At 38.9% G+C, this 10,000-nt stretch overlaps 22 non-coding genes across 22 annotated transcripts; all 22 read left to right on the plus strand.

Moving 5' to 3' along the window:
* The first annotated feature begins 879 nt into the window (after nucleotides 1–879).
* On the plus strand, nucleotides 880–951 carry trnaa-ugc (transfer RNA alanine (anticodon UGC)). The gene has a single exon. It is a non-coding gene; the product is annotated as a tRNA-Ala (tRNA).
* Nucleotides 952–1,043: 92 nt separating this feature from the next.
* On the plus strand, nucleotides 1,044–1,115 carry trnaa-ugc (transfer RNA alanine (anticodon UGC)). Its single transcript has one exon. It is a non-coding gene; the product is annotated as a tRNA-Ala (tRNA).
* A 150-nt stretch (nucleotides 1,116–1,265) lies between these two features.
* Nucleotides 1,266–1,337, plus strand: trnaa-cgc (transfer RNA alanine (anticodon CGC)). The gene has a single exon. It is a non-coding gene; the product is annotated as a tRNA-Ala (tRNA).
* A 313-nt stretch (nucleotides 1,338–1,650) lies between these two features.
* On the plus strand, nucleotides 1,651–1,722 carry trnaa-ugc (transfer RNA alanine (anticodon UGC)). Its single transcript has one exon. It is a non-coding gene; the product is annotated as a tRNA-Ala (tRNA).
* Nucleotides 1,723–1,871: 149 nt separating this feature from the next.
* trnaa-cgc (transfer RNA alanine (anticodon CGC)) lies at nucleotides 1,872–1,943 on the plus strand. The gene has a single exon. It is a non-coding gene; the product is annotated as a tRNA-Ala (tRNA).
* Nucleotides 1,944–2,092: 149 nt separating this feature from the next.
* Nucleotides 2,093–2,164, plus strand: trnaa-ugc (transfer RNA alanine (anticodon UGC)). Its single transcript has one exon. It is a non-coding gene; the product is annotated as a tRNA-Ala (tRNA).
* Nucleotides 2,165–2,261: 97 nt separating this feature from the next.
* trnaa-ugc (transfer RNA alanine (anticodon UGC)) lies at nucleotides 2,262–2,333 on the plus strand. Its single transcript has one exon. It is a non-coding gene; the product is annotated as a tRNA-Ala (tRNA).
* A 150-nt stretch (nucleotides 2,334–2,483) lies between these two features.
* Nucleotides 2,484–2,555, plus strand: trnaa-cgc (transfer RNA alanine (anticodon CGC)). Its single transcript has one exon. It is a non-coding gene; the product is annotated as a tRNA-Ala (tRNA).
* A 92-nt stretch (nucleotides 2,556–2,647) lies between these two features.
* Nucleotides 2,648–2,719, plus strand: trnaa-ugc (transfer RNA alanine (anticodon UGC)). The gene has a single exon. It is a non-coding gene; the product is annotated as a tRNA-Ala (tRNA).
* Nucleotides 2,720–2,811: 92 nt separating this feature from the next.
* Nucleotides 2,812–2,883, plus strand: trnaa-ugc (transfer RNA alanine (anticodon UGC)). Its single transcript has one exon. It is a non-coding gene; the product is annotated as a tRNA-Ala (tRNA).
* A 334-nt stretch (nucleotides 2,884–3,217) lies between these two features.
* On the plus strand, nucleotides 3,218–3,289 carry trnaa-ugc (transfer RNA alanine (anticodon UGC)). The gene has a single exon. It is a non-coding gene; the product is annotated as a tRNA-Ala (tRNA).
* A 3,082-nt stretch (nucleotides 3,290–6,371) lies between these two features.
* On the plus strand, nucleotides 6,372–6,443 carry trnaa-ugc (transfer RNA alanine (anticodon UGC)). The gene has a single exon. It is a non-coding gene; the product is annotated as a tRNA-Ala (tRNA).
* Nucleotides 6,444–6,813: 370 nt separating this feature from the next.
* On the plus strand, nucleotides 6,814–6,883 carry trnaa-cgc (transfer RNA alanine (anticodon CGC)). The gene has a single exon. It is a non-coding gene; the product is annotated as a tRNA-Ala (tRNA).
* A 91-nt stretch (nucleotides 6,884–6,974) lies between these two features.
* trnaa-ugc (transfer RNA alanine (anticodon UGC)) lies at nucleotides 6,975–7,046 on the plus strand. The gene has a single exon. It is a non-coding gene; the product is annotated as a tRNA-Ala (tRNA).
* A 150-nt stretch (nucleotides 7,047–7,196) lies between these two features.
* trnaa-ugc (transfer RNA alanine (anticodon UGC)) lies at nucleotides 7,197–7,268 on the plus strand. The gene has a single exon. It is a non-coding gene; the product is annotated as a tRNA-Ala (tRNA).
* Nucleotides 7,269–7,410: 142 nt separating this feature from the next.
* On the plus strand, nucleotides 7,411–7,482 carry trnaa-ugc (transfer RNA alanine (anticodon UGC)). Its single transcript has one exon. It is a non-coding gene; the product is annotated as a tRNA-Ala (tRNA).
* Nucleotides 7,483–8,791: 1,309 nt separating this feature from the next.
* On the plus strand, nucleotides 8,792–8,863 carry trnaa-cgc (transfer RNA alanine (anticodon CGC)). The gene has a single exon. It is a non-coding gene; the product is annotated as a tRNA-Ala (tRNA).
* Nucleotides 8,864–9,012: 149 nt separating this feature from the next.
* trnaa-ugc (transfer RNA alanine (anticodon UGC)) lies at nucleotides 9,013–9,084 on the plus strand. The gene has a single exon. It is a non-coding gene; the product is annotated as a tRNA-Ala (tRNA).
* Nucleotides 9,085–9,228: 144 nt separating this feature from the next.
* Nucleotides 9,229–9,300, plus strand: trnaa-cgc (transfer RNA alanine (anticodon CGC)). Its single transcript has one exon. It is a non-coding gene; the product is annotated as a tRNA-Ala (tRNA).
* A 92-nt stretch (nucleotides 9,301–9,392) lies between these two features.
* trnaa-ugc (transfer RNA alanine (anticodon UGC)) lies at nucleotides 9,393–9,464 on the plus strand. The gene has a single exon. It is a non-coding gene; the product is annotated as a tRNA-Ala (tRNA).
* A 149-nt stretch (nucleotides 9,465–9,613) lies between these two features.
* Nucleotides 9,614–9,685, plus strand: trnaa-cgc (transfer RNA alanine (anticodon CGC)). The gene has a single exon. It is a non-coding gene; the product is annotated as a tRNA-Ala (tRNA).
* Nucleotides 9,686–9,823: 138 nt separating this feature from the next.
* trnaa-ugc (transfer RNA alanine (anticodon UGC)) lies at nucleotides 9,824–9,895 on the plus strand. The gene has a single exon. It is a non-coding gene; the product is annotated as a tRNA-Ala (tRNA).
* The last annotated feature ends 105 nt before the right edge of the window (nucleotides 9,896–10,000 follow it).

A 10,000-nucleotide genomic window follows, 5' to 3' on the forward strand; every position in this document is an offset into this window, starting at 1 on the left:
GCAATGTTGGTCTTTTAAATCAAAGGCACATTTTTACCACTAGTGGATTTACAGCTCTCTGTAGAAACCTATGGTAGAAACACTCTAGTGATTTTTTACATATTGTTTATTTTTTTTCAGGTTGTTGATTTGAATATATAATAACAGATTCTCAAAGACTATTTTTGTCATTTTTTAAAATTTAATTTTTTTTTTTTTTTGGGTTGGTTTAAATGGTAATTTGAAGTGGCAGTTTTACTTTATAATACATTCAAACCTGAACATTGCATTATAAAGAGAACAAATGGAAAGCATTTTGTCACCCATTGTTTTAAGAGATTCACCCCTTCACTGTTGTGTGCTTTTTTTCTGCATCCTGGCTGTTTGGTAGATTGTATGCACAAAAAAACTCTGTATTTTCATATTTTTCCATTACTTTCTTTGCTTGTTTCTTGAACCTCAAAACCACATATGTATGCATTCCAGAGTTGACCTTTATCAACTATACATTTTGATTTAAAGGCACATCTAGGTAAATATCAGAAAACACTCTTCACAATGAGGGGATGTAGCTCAGTGGTAGAGCGCATGCTTTGCATGTATGAGATCCTGGCTTCAATCCCCAGCATCTCCAAGCAATGTTGGACTTTTAAATCAAAGGCATACATCACATATACATCGTGCATAAAGAAAATAATATTTAAAAAAGAAGAAAAACAACAGCTAAACCAGGGGATGTAGCTCAGTTGTAGAGTGCATGCTTTGCATGTATGAGGTTCTGGGTTCAATCCCCAACATCTCCAAGCAATGTTGGACTTTTAAATCAAAGGCGTACATCACATATACATCGTGCATAAAGAAAATAATATTTAAAAAAGAAGAAAAACAATAGCTAAATCAGGGGATGTAGCTCAGTGGTAGAGCGCATGCTTTGCATGTATGAGGTCCTGGGTTCAATCCCCAGCATCTCCAAGCAATGTTGGTCTTTTAAATCAAAGGCATACATATACATCGTGCATAAAGGAAATAATATGTAACAAAGAAGAAAAACAACAGCTAAATCGGGGGATGTAGCTCAGTGGTAGAGCGCATGCTTTGCATGTATGAGGTCCTGGGTTCAATCCCCACCATCTCCAAGCAATGAGGAACTTTCCATTACTTTCTTTGTTTGTGTCTTGAACCTCAAAATCACATATATATGCATTCCAGTGTTGACCGTTATAACCAATATTTCTTTATTTAAAAGCAAGTCTAGGTAAATAACAGAACAAAACCATCACCACGAGGGGGATGTAGCTCAGTGGTAGAGCGCATGCTTCGCATGTATGAGGTCCTGGGTTCAATCCCCAGCATCTCCAAGCAATGTTGGTCTTTTAAATCAAAGGCATACATATACATCGTGCATAAAGAAAATAATATGTAAAAAATAAGAAAAACAACAGCTAAATCGGGGCATGTAGCTCAGTGGTAGAGCGCATGCTTTGCATGTATGAGGTCCTGGCTTCAATCCCCAGCATCTCCAGCCAATGTGGAACTTTCCAATACTTTCTTTGCTTGTGTCTTGGACCTCAAAATCACATATGCATGCATTCCAGTGTTGACCTTTATCACCTATACATTTTGATTTTAAGGCACGTCTAGGTAAATATCAGAAAACGCTCATCACAATGAGGGGATGTAGCTCAGTGGTAGAGCGCATGCTTTGCATGTATGAGGTCCTGGGTTCAATCCCCAGCATCTCCAAGCAATGAGGAACTTTCCGTTACTTTCTTTGCTTGTGTCTTGAACCTCAAAATCACATATGTATGCATTCCAGTGTTGACCGTTATAACCAATAATTCTTTATTTAAAAGCAAGTCTAGGTAAATAACAGAACAAAACCATCACCACGAGGGGATGTAGCTCAGTGGTAGAGCGCATGCTTCGCATGTATGAGGTCCTGGGTTCAATCCCCAGCATCTCCAGCCAAAGAAGAACTTTCCATTACTTTGTTTGCGTGTGTCTTGAACCTCAAAATCACATATGTATGCATTCCAGTGTTGACCTTTATCAGCTATACATTTTGATTTAAAGGCACATCTAGGTAAATATCAGAAAACACTCATCACAAAGAGGGGATGTAGCTCAGTGGTAGAGTGCATGCTTTGCATGTATGAGGTCCTGGGTTCAATCCCCAGTATCTCCAAGCAATGTTGGACTTTTAAATCAAAGGCATACATCACATTTACATCGTGCATAATGGAAATAATATTTAAAAAAGAAGAAAAACAACAGCTAAATCAGGGGATGTAGTTCAGTGGTAGAGCGCATGCTTTGCATGTATGAGGTCCTGGGTTCAATCCCCAGCATCTCCAAGCAATGAGGAACTTTCCATTACTTTCTTTGCTTGTGTCTTGAACCTCAAAATCACATATGTATGCATTCCAGTGTTGACCTTCATCACCAATATTTTTTTATCTAAAAGCAAGTCTTGGATAAATAACAGAACACAATAATCACCACGAGGGGATGTAGCTCAGTGGTAGAGCGCATGCTTCGCATGTATGAGGTCTTGGGTTCAATCCCCAGCATCTCCAAGCAATGTTGGTCTTTTAAATCAAAGGCATACATATACATCGTGCATAAAGAAAATAATATGTAAAAAATAAGAAAAACAACAGCTAAATCGGGGGATGTAGCTCAGTGGTAGAGTGCATGCTTTGCATGTATGAGGTCCTGGGTTCAATCCCCAGCATCTCCAAGCAATGTTGGTCTTTTAAATCAAAGGCATACATATACATCGTGCATAAAGAAAATAATATTTAAAAAAGTAGAAAAATAACAGCTAAATCAGGGGATGTAGCTCAGTGGTAGAGCACATGCTTTGCATGTATGAGCTCCTGGGTTCAATCCCCAGCATCTCCAAGCAATGTTTGACTTTTAAATCAAAGGCATACATCACATATACATCGTGCATAAAGAAAATAATATTTAAAAAAGAAGAAAAACAACAGCTAAATCAGGGGATGTAGCGCAGTGGTAGAGCGCATGCTCTATGCATGCATGTATGAGGTCCTGGGTTCAATCCCCGGCATCTCCAGCCAATGTGGAACTTTCCAATACTGTCTTTGCTTGTGTCTTGAACCTCAAAATCACATATTCCACATATTCACACAATTCCAGTGTTGACCTTCATCACCAATAATTTTTTATTTAAAAGCAAGTCTAGGTAAATAACAGAACACAATCATCACCACGAGGGGATGTCGCTCAGTGGTAGAGCGCATGCTTTGCATGTATGAGGTCCTGGGTTCAATCCCCAGCATCTCCAAGCAATGTTGGTCTTTTAAATCAAAGGCATACATCACATACATCGTGCATAAAGAAAATAATATTTAAAAAGAAGAAAAACAATAGCTATATCAGTGGATGTAAACCATTGAATATAATAGAAAATTTATATATATATATAATACATTTTTTTTTTTTTAAAGCTGTATTTCATTTTAGAGTCAAGTCTAGGCCTCATGAAAGCATTTTTTGAAATGAGATCGGAGCCATCTGGTGGACACACTGAGCATTTTTATCACGCAATAGCACATTTTTACCACTAGTGGATTTACAGCTCTCTGTAGAAACCTATGGTAGAAACACTCTAGTGATTTTTTACATATTGTTTATTTTTTTTTCAGGTTGTTGATTTGAATATATAATAACAGATTCTCAAAGAATATTTTTGTCATTTTTTAAAATTTAATTTTTTTTTTTTTTTGGGTTGGTTTAAATGGTAATTTGAAGTGGCAGTTTTACTTTATAATACATTCAAACCTGAACATTGCATTATAAAGAGAACAAATGGAAAGCATTTTGTCACCCATTGTTTTAAGAGATTCACCCCTTCACTGTTGTGTGCTTTTTTTCTGCATCCTGGCTGTTTGGTAGATTGTATGCACAAAAAAACTCTGTATTTTCATATTTTTCAATTACTTTCTTTGCTTGTTTCTTGAACCTCAAAACCACATATGTATGCATTCCAGAGTTGACCTTTATCAACTATACATTTTGATTTAAAGGCACATCTAGGTAAATATCAGAAAACACTCTTCACAATGAGGGGATGTAGCTCAGTGGTAGAGCGCATGCTTTGCATGTATGAGATCCTGGCTTCAATCCCCAGCATCTCCAAGCAATGTTGGACTTTTAAATCAAAGGCATACATCACATATACATCGTGCATAAAGAAAATAATATTTAAAGGGTCACTTCACCCATTTGCATTAAGGTTTGTATTGTTAGAAACCCAGTCATATATTATAATGATGGTGGAATTTTGCTTGTTTTTTTTCTGAGATGGGAGAAAAAAGGATTTAAGTGTTTTACTTCCGTCCTATCGTGACGTAAATATCGTCATTTTGCGTCACGATAGGACGGAAGATAAATTTCATTGCATATTAAGAAAACTACAGCCTTTAGCTCATTATTATTCAAGGGCGTGGGACCCACTCACCCCACCGGCCTATTACAGATCAGTGGGTGGGACTAAACCTGAAGAAACTAAACTATTAATCCGCCATCTTGCTTGGAAGACAGCAAGCTAAGCTAACAAGCGCTCAAGGAGTTAGATTTACCATAATGCCTGAATTTACGACACACGATATGGAAGACGAGGATTTTGAAAATCTTTTGCTCGAAACCGATGTTCGTGGCTATTTATACGAGCCACAATATAGCGAAGAGCAGCTGAGGCTGATGGAGGAACAAGAGGCGGCGGCGTCGGCTGCGGCAGCGGCCGCCGCAGGAGACCAGCCCGGTGCAGACGAGAAGCCCGGACTGGCTCGAGCTGGGCGGACTGCTGGTGCCTACATGTAGTGATGGCGAGATGAAGCTTCATAAAGCATTGAAGCGTTTCATCCAATTGGTTCACTCATGTGCCGAAGCTTCATGGTGCTTCATTTGCTCTATTGTGCCATCAAGTGGACAATAAATGTAAAACGTGCAGTGTGATTATAATGACACTATGTCTTTGGTGTCTGAAGCATTGAATGAAGAAAAAGAAGCTTGAATAGATCGCTAACAAACTCGCAAAGTCCCAAGTCCACAAAATGTGAGGGGGAATCCATTGCATTTTGCTGGCCCTTATATTTCAAATAGACCGCCAAACCGCGAACCACTTCCTGAAGCAGTCACGTGGCACAGGCGGCTCGCGAGGCTTCAAACGTCACCACATACGTCACCGACACAAGCCTCGATACGCGCTTCACAGAAATCATCCCGGATTACTCGACACACGCTTCGAAGCCTCGATACGGGAGGACACATCACTACCTACATGTCGTGCTCTCGCTGTGCGCTACGGACACAGATAGAGTCCGTCTGCTGCAGAGAATTTCAACGATCGCAATATCTCCTGGACGAAATCTCTGAATCAGACGAGCACACGGACGTTTGTGTTGTGATCCATCCAAGTTTCGCACCGCATATGTTCTGACTGAACATCCAGGTAACTTTATCATCATCATGCAATAATTCACCATATAGAAAGAAATACAAACGAGGAGTAATTCACTAATGAGTTTGCCAATGTAACGGGGTTCGTTGTTGTGGGAAGAATGAGGCAGGAACCGGCAAACATTTAAACATTTTAATAGTAAAATAAACAAATACGAAACAAAAATATAAGCGAGCAGCCCCTCACTGCTGGCCACACACAACAGAAACAAAACACAACATAAAATCAGGCCTGTTCCTCTCTCGATCTGCCCTGTCGTCGCTCCTCGTTTTATGCGTCCGCTCCTCGGTGAGAGACGCGAGAGACACCGGTCCGGTGCGTCTCACAGGTGTCGTTCATTATCACTCGCGCCACCGGCCTCGCGCTGTCCTATCACATCCCTCGCCCTCGTCCTGCTCGCCACAGCCAACTAACTAGAAATTTTGTGTGAAATGAATTTCTAACTCTGGTGGCAGCTAACCTTGTAGACGGAAAAGTGATTTCTCTTATGTTTGCGCTGTTCTGGATTAGTGGGAGTGGCTTGCGGAGCTGTGCAATGTGGTGCATTGTGGGAGTTGTTGTCTTGCATACAAATGCGCACTAAAGTTATTTTCTGTCTTTTCTCGGTCAAGAGGGCATCAAATTCAAAATTTCTTTTACATTTCGACTACATAAATGACCCACTTTCAATAAAGATTAATGTTGAAATGGGTGAAGTGACCCTTTAAAAAAGAAGAAAAACAACAGCTAAACCAGGGGATGTAGCTCAGTTGTAGAGTGCATGCTTTGCATGTATGAGGTTCTGGGTTCAATCCCCAACATCTCCAAGCAATGTTGGACTTTTAAATCAAAGGCTTACTCTCACATATACATCGTGCATAAAGAAAATAATATTTAAAAAAGAAGAAAAACAATAGCTAAATCAGGGGATGTAGCTCAGTGGTAGAGCGCATGTTTTGCACGTATGAGGTCCTGGGTTCAATCCCCAGCATCTCCAAGCAGTGAGGAACTTTCCATTACTTTCTTTGCTTGTTTCTTGAACCTCAAAACCACATATGTATGCATTCCAGAGTTGACCTTTATCACCAATAATTTTTTATTTAAAAGCAAGTCTAGGTAAATAACAGAACACAACCATCACCACGAGGGGATGTAGCTCAGTGTTAGAGTGCATGCTTTGCATGTATGAGGTCCTGGGTTCAATCCCCAGCATCTCTAAGCATTGTGGAACTTTCCAATATTTTCTTTGCTTGTGTCTTGAACCTCAAAATCACATTTGTATGCATTCCAGTGTTGACCTTTATCAACTATACATTTTGATTTAAAGGCACATCTAGGTAAATATCAGAAAACACTCATCACAGTGAGGGGATAGCTCAGTGGAAGAGCGCATGCTTCGCATGTATGAGGTCCTGGGTTCAATCCCCAGCATCTCCAAGCAATGTTGGTCTTTTAAATCAAAGGCATACATATACATCGTGCATAAATAAATAATATGTAAAAAAGAAGAAAAACAACAGCTAAATTGGGGGATGTAGCTCAGTGGTAGAGCGCATGCTTTGCATGTATGAGGTCCTGGGTTCAATCCCCAGCATCTCCAAGCAATGAGGAACTTTCCATTACTTTCTTTGCATGGTTCTTGAACCTCAAAACCACATATGTATGCATTCCAGAGTTGACCTTTATCACCTATAAGTTTTTTATTTAAAAGCAAGTCTAGGTAAATATCAGACAAAACTCATCACAGTGAGGGGATGTAGCTCAGTGGAAGAGCGCATGCTTTGCATGTATGAGGTCCTGGGTTCAATCCCCAGCATCTCCAGCCAATGTGGAACTTTCCAATACTTTCTTTGCTTGTGTCTTGAACCTCAAAATCACATGCATTCCAGTGTTGACCTTTATCACAATACATTTTGATTTAAAGGCAAATCTAGATAAATATCAGAAAACACTCTTCACAATGAGGGGATGTAGCTCAGTGGTAGAGCGCATGCTTTGCATGTATGAGGTCCTGGCTTCAATCCCCAGCATCTCCAAGCAATGTTGGACTTTTAAATCAAAGGCATACATCACATTTACATCGTGCATAATGGAAATAATATTTAAAAAAGAAGAAAAACAACAGCTAAATCAGGGGATGTAGCTCAGTGGTGTAGCTCAAAAATGACCCGGAGGGCGGCATTAAGATACATTTTATTTGAGTAAAATCAATGAAATATATTTTTGTTCAATAATATTTTTTCTTTTCTTTTTTGGTGTTTTGAGATAATTTTATGATTTATAATTAATATTTATGCAATAATTAAGACCCATTTTTTCCCATTGAATCTAATAGAAAATTTATATATATATATAATAATTTTTTATTTTTTATTAAAGCTGTATTTCATTTTAGAGTCAAGTCTAGGCCTCATGAAAGCAATTTTTGAAATGAGATCGGAGCCATCTGGTGGACACACTGAGCATTTTTATCACGCAATAGCACATTTTTACCACTAGTGGATTTACAGCTCTCTGTAGAAACCTATGGTAGAAACACTCTAGTGATTTTTTACATATTGTTTAATTTTTTTCAGGTTGTTGATTTGAATATATAATAACAGATTCTCAAAGACTATTTATGTCATTTTTTAAAATTTACATTTTTTTTTATTTTTTTTGGGTTGGTTTAAATGGTAATTTGAAGTGGCAGTTTTACTTTATAATACATTCAAACCTGAACATTGCATTATAAAGAGAACAAATGGAAAGCATTTTGTCACCCATTGTTTTAAGAGATTCACCCCTTCACTGTTGTGTGCTTTTTTTCTGCATCCTGGCTGTTTGGTAGATTGTATGCACAAAAAAACTCTGTATTTTCATATTTTTGCCAATTTCCCATTCATTTCCTATGCGGGTCATTTTAGACCCGAAGACCCTGAGGGTGACTATTTTTTTTACGACCACTTAGACTTTTCAAATCCTGTCCCCAATTTTTTGGGTGTTCATATACCAAGTACAAAAAAAGTCACCAAGTTTTGGACCATTCCGATGAAGCTACGATTTTTAAAAAAAAATTATTTAAACGCTTCGGGTCATTTTTGACCCGAAGAACCCCAGAGGGTTAAAAAAGCAGAAAAACAACAGCTAAATCAGGGGATGTAGCTCAGTGGTAGAGCGCATGCTTTAAACATATGAGGTCCTGGGTTCAATCCCCAGCATCTCCAAGCAATGAGGTACTTTCTTTGCATGTTTCTTGAACCTCAAAACCACATATGTATGCATTCCAGAGTTGACCGTTATAACCAATAATTCTTTATTTAAAAGCAAGTCTAGGTAAATAACAGAACAAAACCATCACCACAAGGGGATGTAGCTCAGTGGTAGAGCGCATGCTTCGCATGTATGAGGTCCTGGGTTCAATCCCCAGCATCTCCAGCCAAAGAAGAACTTTCCATTACTTTATTTGCTTGTGTCTTGAACCTCAAAATCACATATGTATGCATTCCAGTGTTGACCTTTATCACCTATACATTTTGATTTTAAGGCACATCTAGGTAAATATCAGAAAACACTCATCACAATGAGGGGATGTAGCTCAGTGGTAGAGCGCATGCTTTGCATGTATGAGGTCCTGGGTTCAATCCCCAGCATCTCCAAGCAATGAGGAACTTTCCATTACTTTCTTTGTTTGTGTCTTGAACCTCAAAATATGTATGCATTCCAGTGTTGACCTTTATCACCAATAATTTTTTATTTAAAAGCAAGTCTAGGCAAATAACAGAACACAATCATCACCACGAGGGGATGTAGCTCAGTGGTAGAGCGCATGCTTCGCATGTATGAGGTCCTGGGTTCAATCCCCAGCATCTCCAAGCAATGTTGGTCTTTTAAATCAAAGGCATACATATACATCGTGCATAAAGAAAATAATATGTAACAAAGAAGAAAAACAACAGCTAAATCGGGGGATGTAGCTCAGTGGTAGAGCACATGCTTTGCATGTATGAGGTCCTGGGTTCAATCCCCACCATCTCCAAGCAATGAGGAACTTTCCATTACTTTCTTTGCTTGTGTCTTGAACCTCAAAATCACATATGTATGCATTCCAGTGTTGACCTTTATCACCAATAATTTTTTATTTAAAAGCAAGTCTAGGTAAATAACAGAACACCATCATCACCACGAGGGGATGTAGCTCAGTGGTAGAGCGCATGCTTCGCATGTATGAGGTCCTGGGTTCAATCCCCAGCATCTCCAAGCATTGTGGAACTTTGTTTGTTTGTGTCTTGAACCTCAAAATCACATATGTATGCATTCCAGTGTTGACCTTTATCAATAATAATTTTTTATTTAAAAGCAAGTCTAGGTAAATAACAGAACACAATCATCACCACGAGGGATGTAGCTCAGTGGTAGAGCGCATGCTTTGCATGTATGAGGTCCTGGGTTCAATCCCCAGCATCTCCAACCAATGTGGAACTTTCCAATACTTTCTTTGCTTGTGTCTTGAACCTCAAAATCACATATGTATGCATTCCAGTGTTGACCTTTATCACCTATACATTTTTGATT

Source organism: Rhinichthys klamathensis, unplaced genomic scaffold (assembly GCF_029890125.1).
Source record: "Rhinichthys klamathensis goyatoka isolate OS25496 unplaced genomic scaffold, OSU_Roscu_1.1 h1tg000036l_1, whole genome shotgun sequence".
Taxonomy (NCBI): domain Eukaryota; kingdom Metazoa; phylum Chordata; class Actinopteri; order Cypriniformes; family Leuciscidae; genus Rhinichthys; species Rhinichthys klamathensis.